Source organism: Durio zibethinus, chromosome 12 (assembly GCF_047325235.1).
Source record: "Durio zibethinus cultivar Kanyao isolate XHJ-2024 chromosome 12, ASM4732523v1, whole genome shotgun sequence".
Lineage (NCBI taxonomy): Eukaryota > Viridiplantae > Streptophyta > Magnoliopsida > Malvales > Malvaceae > Durio > Durio zibethinus.
In genome coordinates, this window is record NC_143173.1 from 2,604,456 (window position 1) to 2,613,269 (window position 8,814).

The 8,814-nt window shown below is 34.3% G+C and overlaps 1 pseudogene; it reads left to right on the forward strand.

The window, feature by feature from the left end:
* Positions 1-5,138: 5,138 nt before the first annotated feature.
* On the forward strand, positions 5,139-8,814 carry LOC149515570 (bifunctional 3-dehydroquinate dehydratase/shikimate dehydrogenase, chloroplastic-like; annotated as a pseudogene).

Below are 8,814 nucleotides of genomic sequence, written 5' to 3' on the forward strand. Positions count from 1 at the left end.
TTTACAAATATTAAATATATAATATAACTTCAATTATACTCAAATTTTAATTTGATATATTTAATATTTTTTATTACATTCATCATTATTTTTATATTTAAATATACATTTTATATTTAATTTTAAATTTATTATAATATTTAATTTCATCATTATAATAATTAATTTTATTATTATTTTTAATTTCATTAAAATTAATTTTATGATTCATTCGAATAAACCGAATCATGAGAATAAAAGAATTGCGTCTTTTCTGCAGAAGAGCATCAAAAAACGATATTAAAGGAAAGGATTATGATTCATAATGGCAAACCGAAAGACCAATTCAATGGGTCATGAAAATCAAAGAATTGCGTGTTTTCAGCAAAAGAGCATGAAAAGCCCAAACGTAAAGAAATGGAAACATGACGACAAACTAAAGGACAACTAAAGCACAGCCATCTGGCTTCATTGTGCTGTCCTTAGGTCTCGATTGTGTGCTTGTGGGCTGTGGCAAATGGTTTCTGTCGGTCAAGTATTATTTTTGAGTAAATTACATTAAATTCCTTGGTGTTAGGCACTACTTTAATATCACTCCATCAGTACGATTAGAAACTTTCAACAGGACTTAAAAATCTTGATTTTAAATTAAAATATTTTTATGAGCTATGTTCATTTTATAAATAAAAAATATATATATCATCATCCCAAGTTTTAACAATCAGATGATAAATACATTTTCAAAATTCACATCAAATTTTTATTAAAATTAGAGTTAGGTGTTTCATTCACATTCATATTGGAGTTAAAAATTTCTACTTACATTCAAAATTTCTTGATGCAATTAATTTTTTATTACAAAAATATATAATAGTTGTTAACTTTTAGCAAATTATTTTTTACTTTTTCCTTGCACCATTAATCTTATAGATTTATAAATTCATAAATTCATAAAATTGTAAAAAATTATGAATTTGAATGTTTGTAAAATTTTTAAATTTATGAAAAAATATTTTTATTATTCACAATTTCACATAAATTTTTTTAAAAAAAATCAGATTTTAAAAAACATTTCTGATTATTTTTGTCCCATTCTATTATTATTGTTAATTTTTATGTGCATGCAATTAAAAAAAAACATGCTGAACTTATGATTTTACCTTCGAATTTGAAATTCGAGATCTTTGTAGATATATATCAGACACCCCTATAAGTTGTAAACATAATTTCCTATTCCAACATGTCATACTCCTTAAGAAATGGAAAACAAAAGTAGAAGACATTAGACGAGGGATTGCTGGGCTAGATTATTTCTTGAGCCAACCAATATTTGGAATATTAGCTATATTTGAGAATTAAAGGTCAGATTCTAGCCTGATGTTTCCCAACAGTTACACCTCTCTAGCATAATGCTTGATATACAGCAGGAGTTTCCCAAATAAGATTCGACTGCTCTCCCCTACTATAAAATTTTCGCATAAAAACTTGACATGCTGCAGCAGTTGCGTGGTTGCAGCAAGTATTCGAATGGTAAATAAAAGGGATTGGCAGATCAATATGGTTATATATTTAGTTGTTCAGAATTCTCCCGCTCTCATTTCTATAGTAGCTAGTTATTGGAAGCTAAAGCATCAATGGCTTCGGAAATGAACTCTGCAAAATTCTTTGATTTTGATAAGTACTCTATGCTCTTGTCTATAATAAGTTGAGGTAATAGTTATTAGCAAGTTGAGGTGGTGCATTTCTTTCAGTAACAGTATTTTATGGCATTTTGATCAGAACTGCAAAATTTGGTTGCATTTGGCAGTCCTTATCGAGGACCTCATAAAAATAATCTGCGGCTTGAGGCTATTGCATATATTTGTGCATTTGATCTTGCCGACAAGTTCCCTCCTGCACACCTTCTGAATGCCTATAGTTTGTGGGACTCCAATGCTGTTGCTTGTAGTTTGTGGGACTCCAATGCTGATCAAGCTGTTGCTTGTAGTTTGTGGGACTCCAATGCTTTCTCTGTAGACACAAACTCATTTAATTGGCAAGATGGGTGTTCAATTGCCAATAACAGGAGCTTGGAACAGCTCACTTCACCTGGAGCAGTTGACAAGGCCGCCCCAGCTAAAATCTCTTTTTTTTTTTTTTTCTTGTTATTACCTTTTTAGTTCTTTTTATCGACCAAGATAATAATTCAATGTTTAATCCTCCCTTCCTCAGCAACTTTTTGTTATTGTTGAATGTATTTGTTTGTAATTACAATAATTTGCAGCATAATGGTACCGTGCGTGCTTAGAGTTTGGCAAGTATATCTTTGTTGGTTTTCTATTCTTTTGACACTAAAAATTCACTTGTTAAATTTATGTTCATAAGTTGATTCTCTAACCGTACGGAAAGTAGTATTCATCATGCTCAAGTAAAGATTGACCGATGTCAATTAGAAAATTTTCAATTGGATGGCGTTGTTCCTTCAGAGGCAAGGATTGACCTACAATCTTATAGCACCGGTATGGATGCGAAGGGTTTAATACTTTTTCTATGTGAGCATGTGGAGGATCACGATTTAATGCGCAGTGAAATTTCTGACGCTCTTCAATTGTCTCCCGATCCTGCAAAACTTGTTTTGGATGCATTATCGACCTTTTATCATTCAAAGTCAGGGCATGCTCCTAAAAAGAAAAAGAACTCGGGATGAATTTATTAGGGAAGCCTCAGGAGAAGTAAGAACGAGTTGCATTCTATTGATGGAGCAGTTAAGGACATTTCCGCTCCAGATTGAACCCCATGTAAATGAAGATGTTTTGAAGTTGGCAGATGATTGGAAAGAAAGAACGCAAAAGTACCAGAATGGTGTGATGGCATATGGTTTCTTGCAGCTGATAGTCACCTACATTTTGATTTCTGCTTATGATGCGGATGAGCTTTTTGGTCTTTTGGTAATTGCAAGTGAGTATAGACAGTCTCCTGATTTGTGCCTGGCTCTTGGTTTGACAGATAAGATCTGCGGTTAGTCTACTTTCTATCTGTCTCTCTAGTTTATCGTTTCTCTTTTTGTTGGTTCGTTTAGCTGTTAGGTGAGGTTATCCTTGTCTTCTCTGCATAGCTATATTAATGCTACTATAGTTACATCTTCTAGCTGTTAGCGACCAGGTATAATGGAATGCCGGAATTCCCCAAAATAATATTTGAGTGATTTCTTGAGGTACAACTTTTGCATATGGAACCCTAGATGCTACAACAGTGTTTTGTTGCATCATGTACTCGAATGGTACATGAAAGGAATCAAAGGGGGTCCTTATGGGTAAATTATTTTCTTATTTTTTTTTCCGCAACATTTTTTTATTTGTAGTAAGTTTCTGAATTCTGCTAATTACTTATCTTGTTGTTTCTTTGCCAATCATCTCGTTCTTTAAATTTCTCAGCAAAAATATGACATTTATGGATTATAATGGTAACATATTAAGTTCAGATGGTGTTTTCACATGAGTTTTTTTTTTTTTTTTGCGTGACGGCATTCTGATGACACCTGCAAAATCTGCTTTCAATTTGACAGTCTTGATTGAAACCCTTGTAAAAAACAATCTACGGCTTGAGGCTATTGCATACATATTTGCGTTTGATCTTGTTGACAAGTTCCCCCCGCACACATGCTGAAAGTTCACTTGGAATATTCCAAAGCGAGTTCGTATCACAAGGCCAAAAAATCGCATTGGAAATGGGTAACTTTTCCATAGAACTTTTATCATTATGCATGCTCAAAAATTTGCTGAAAATTGAACTGTAATCCTGATTCTGTGTATTAACTTGAATGTGCTCGCAGCATCAAATTATAGATCATGAAATAGCTGTCGTGAGGAAAGTCAGCGGATGCGTTGCTGATCACAAGCTTGAATCACCATACCCACCAAACGATCTGAAAGACTACATTTTACAACTGGAAAGGCAGAAGGCAGATCGAAACGATGCTGCTAGGAAGCAAAAGCAGGAAACATGCCAGAAAAAAAACTGGAAAAGTCCCTTCTGCCAATTCAAAACCACGGCACGAGTGTGGAACTAAGTTAACCTCCATAAATGTTTCAGTAGAAGCCGTCTCAAGCACTTCTTCTAGTGCTGGTTCCACAGTTAAACTGTCACCTTTGCAACTACTGGAAAGCTTCTTTGCAGATCAAGCTGTGCCACACGTTTTATGGGACAACACCAATTTCTCTGCTGACACAAACCTATTAAGTGGTAAAAAGCAGGCAGATATGGCTACCATTGCTGATAACAGAAGCTCAGACTCTGATTGAAATGAGCAACTTAATGAAATTTAGCCCTGTGAGTTTGCTGTTTGCCTTCTGTAGAAGCTTTTGCTTTGGTATTTGATTTCTCAGAGAGACCATGGAACCTGGACAATAATTTTTTACTGCTTGTAAAATGAGCTGTTAGCTCAGTGGTACTAGAGTCGGTTCCAGGACTGAGGGTTTCAAGTGGAACATCAAAAGTAACTGTTTGTAATAATTATAATATAATCTAAGAAAGTAATTTGCATTTTGAAAGTTGAAACAGTTTATTTGTAATTTGAAAATTTCCCTCATTTTTGCTAATCAAAGACATGGGCAGATGCCAAGATCAAGAAAAACTTGGAGCTAGCCCAGTCTTACATCAAACACAGCCCACTTGAACATGTCTACTCTTTAGCCTGTCTCCAGTCCTGGCTCCTGGTCCTGGTACGTCCCCAGTCCTGCATTATAATAATATTTACCGTTTCACTTAAATATTATTATTTTTCACTAAATCTAGCTTTTTAGATTTGTGATTGGCAAAAAAAGAAAAAAAAATTTGTTTAGACTTATAGATAGTTTTGTCCTTAAATGGATAAAAACATGAGGTGGATTCAATGTTGATTTCGTGTGGGAAGCAAAGACCAAAAAGGAAAAATATGAATAAAGTTATTTGTATTTTTTTTTCACCTTGCACATGCCACACCAATCAAAGCAAAAAGGAAATAAAAAACTAAAAACTAAAGAGAAACGTCAATATTAACTTTAAAATTTAATTTAATTAAATCATATAACCAATATTTTTAAAATGCTACAGAATCATTCTGTCTCTGGCAGTTTTTTGACTTGTTACATCAACTAACTCTCCTTTTGGCAAAGTTCTTCTGTTTAATACGCTATATATACACCAAACTTATTTATGTATTCTGATTTATATTAATTTCTCTTTTTTTGGGTTTCTCAAAGTTTAGCTGGCTTTTTTGATCTTTTGCTGAAATGGGTAGTACTGGGATGTTGAACAATTCAACTATGATATGTGCTCCATTAATGGCTCAATCAGTGGAACAAATGGTTAAAGACATGCCCCAGGCAAAGGCTGAAGGTGCCCAAGTTGTTGAGGTTAGATTGGAGCTTATCAAGAATTTCCAGCCTCACCAGGATATTCAAATCATCCTCAAAAATAAAGTTTTGCCAGTGATCATTGTATATAGGTAATCATCTCAACTATGTTTTTTTCTACCAGTGGATTTCTTAGTTTTATGTTATTTGAGCAGTCTTATGAATATTAGGAGATTAGAGTTGGAAAAAATGCTTTTTTTCCCTCATTTTAGAAGTCAAGATTGTATTTGGTAGATTCTTTTCTGTATGTTACCGTACCTTGTCCTTTTTTGTGGAAAAGTTATTATTAGGTCCCATCATTTCTTTTTAAATGGATGTGGCCAATAATTCAGAATCACATGCAATGTATTTTTGTGCAAAAACTGCAGCATATCGTTGTAAGGATGGGCTTCTATTGGGTGATTTGAAGACAGGGGCATCCCGAATTCAACACATCAAATAGCTGCAATAATAAATGTTTTTTGTTCTACCTATTTGAGACCAACCATGATACTGAACGTTGTCACTTGTGCTTGTGGATGCAAACATATCGTAGAAATTGCTGGAAACAGAGAGGACAAATATCAGTGCCCAACTTTATGGAGTTTTTAATGAGTTTGTACTCTTTTTCTGCATGAAAATGTATCGTACTGCTACTTATGTTAATAATGTTTTCTTCATTTTCACTTTCAGAAGCTTGTGAGTTGTGTTGTGAGGTAGGATAATTAGATTACAACAGGTGGCAGTGATAGAATATTGCCATTCTTTCTGAGATGACAGGAATCTATGTTGTATGTAACTTCTAAAACTGTAGGAAAGATGAAAATATAACTTGGGTTTGAAAGTTTGGGAAGGTTTGAAGTTTCCATGTATTGAATTTGTAAGATTCAGTCTTTTCTTCAGGCCTAAATCGGAAGGTGGTCAGTATGAATGAGATGGTCACTCCCGGCTTGAAGCACGTCATTTAGCTACAGAAATGGGAGCTGATTATGTTGATTTTGAACTCAAGGTAGCTTTTAAATTGTTGTACTTTTGTTCGCAAACTATTATACTCTTGATTATTGCATTTTGGTGCTTTCATTTCTATTATTGACTATTTTACAAACTTAAATAATATTTTCACCCATTTTCGTTTCTCATTTATCTGATAGCAGTTAAAAAGTGCCATAGGCAGTTTTCCCTTTGAATGACCTGTTTGTTCCTTTGAAATTTCTCGTAGTTTTTTCTGACTTGCATATCATGTGATTGTCCAGGTTGCTTCTGATCTTATTTGGGAATAGAAAATGAAGAATGGTAGTGATACCAAATTTATTGTGTCATGTCACATAAATGGAATGACCTCTTCAGATGAAGAGTTAAACAATCTTGCTGCTAGCATGTGAGCTACCGGAGCAGATATCATCAAGATGGCACATTTTGTGATGGGAAACCAAAAGTAGCAGAAGATTACACGCAAACAATTGTATGCTGACATGTTCTATATCGATATATTTACCTGTTTCATATAGAGGCGATTCTAGAATTTTTCCTATATCCAGAATTCCTAGTGCTTCAATTCCCTATTAATAGCATCTGCTTGCAGTTTCCTATATTTATATATTTGACAATGTTATCAAATTTTTTTTTCATGCACTATCAGTCTATAGGTGCTGCTGTTAATACGATTGTAAGGGGCCTTGTGATGGAAAGCTGATAGGTTATAATACTGACTGCGAAGCTGCAATAACTGCGATCAAGGATGCTCTAAAAGGTACCTGCCATTGATGAGAAAAAAAATGCTCATCATGTCCTCATAGAAGTTTATTGTATTGATCAAAGACTAGTCCATTCTAGATGCCGATATCCTGACACTTTTGTACTTGCAAACTGTAAACTACTATAGAAAAGAGATGCACTGGTAATAAAGTATCTTTAGGCAGTCCGATATCAGGGAAACTCTTTGTGCTAGTTGGTGCTGGAGGTGCAGGAAGAGCATTGGCATTTGGTGCTAAAAGCAGAGGAGCTCAAATAGTCATTTTTGACATTGATTTTGGTATGTGATCTACAATTCTTAAAAGGCAAATCCATGGTTTTTCCCTTTATGCTGACAGGATTGTCAACTATAACTTCTGCCTACGCTTTTTTAGTACATTGTTGTAGCATTGGGAATAAACATTATGAGTAGAGAATCAAAACCCTTCCTTACTATTATCATTGCTTGTGGAAAAAGAGAGAGCAAAGTCCCTTGCTTGTGCTGTCTCGGGTGAAGCTCGACCTTTTGAAGAAGTAGTTAACTTCCAGCCAGAGCAAGGATCGATCCTTGCAAATGCAACACCCTTAGGAATGCACCCGAATACTGATCAGCGCAATCCTGTTGCTGAGGTCTCCACCTTCCATCACTAAGTGCCATTTCTTTTCTGAAGCATAAAGTTCAATTTTGTTTCATTACTGAAGTTATTTGCTTTCAATGTTCCAGGCAACTTTGGGAGATTATGAGCTGGTCTTTGATGCTGTTTACACTCCTAGGAAAACAAGACTATTAAAAGATGCGGAGGCAGCAGGAGCAATCATTGTCAGTGGAGTTGAAATATTCCTCAGACAAGCTATTGGTCGGTTTAATCTCTTCACTGATCGAGAAGGTATCTCTTGAATCTCTTCCTTCCCTATCTGTTTCATGACCTTAAACTACATCATAACCACTCTTGACACTTTATTTTCTAATTAAATCAATTAGAAACTTTAGACCTTTTAAACCGTTTTTAGATCATTACTGCAAAATGTAAGTTGATGGTTCAACCATTTTGATCTTTTGCTGTTAAATTTTAGTCATGACAATATTGAAAATGAAAAATAAAAGCTTCCGGTGAGTAGCGAATCCCATCTTTATTTCATTAGTTGGATCAATGTGTCAAGTTTATGATGTGGAAAAACTACTTTGGTTGAGTTGTAAGGGCTTGTAAGGTTTAAGTCCGAGTCCCACCGTCAGCATTCTCTTTTGGAGAACGATCTGTAAATCTAAGTCTTTTCTAAGATATACAGTCTACCCTTTCCTAAAATTAGAAAGCTTCTCCCCACCCTAAACTTTCAAGATAAATTGGCAGGAGATACCCTATTTTGAACCTCTTCCAAGAATCCTGGTTTCTAATTTTACCATATATTGTCATCAAGTTCAGGTTTTATGGTGACAATCTGAGTTATTCTTCCTCAAAATTACTTCCTAATACAGCTGAAGAATTTGAGCTGCAATATATATTCTCAAATTTCTTAATATGGTTTAAATGAGGTCAATTTTTTTGTTCTGTTTTGCAGCACCTAAAGAGTTAATGCGGGAGATCATTATGACAGAATTCTGATGCATTGCATCACTCAGAATAACGTACCATTAAGTAGTATACTAATCCTTGTGGATTAAAGTGGTAGGTTATTTTAATAATGAAAAGTAAAAGTTATTTCAATTTTTAGTTTGTTTTTTAATTTAATTAGAATTATGATAAAAACAATGATA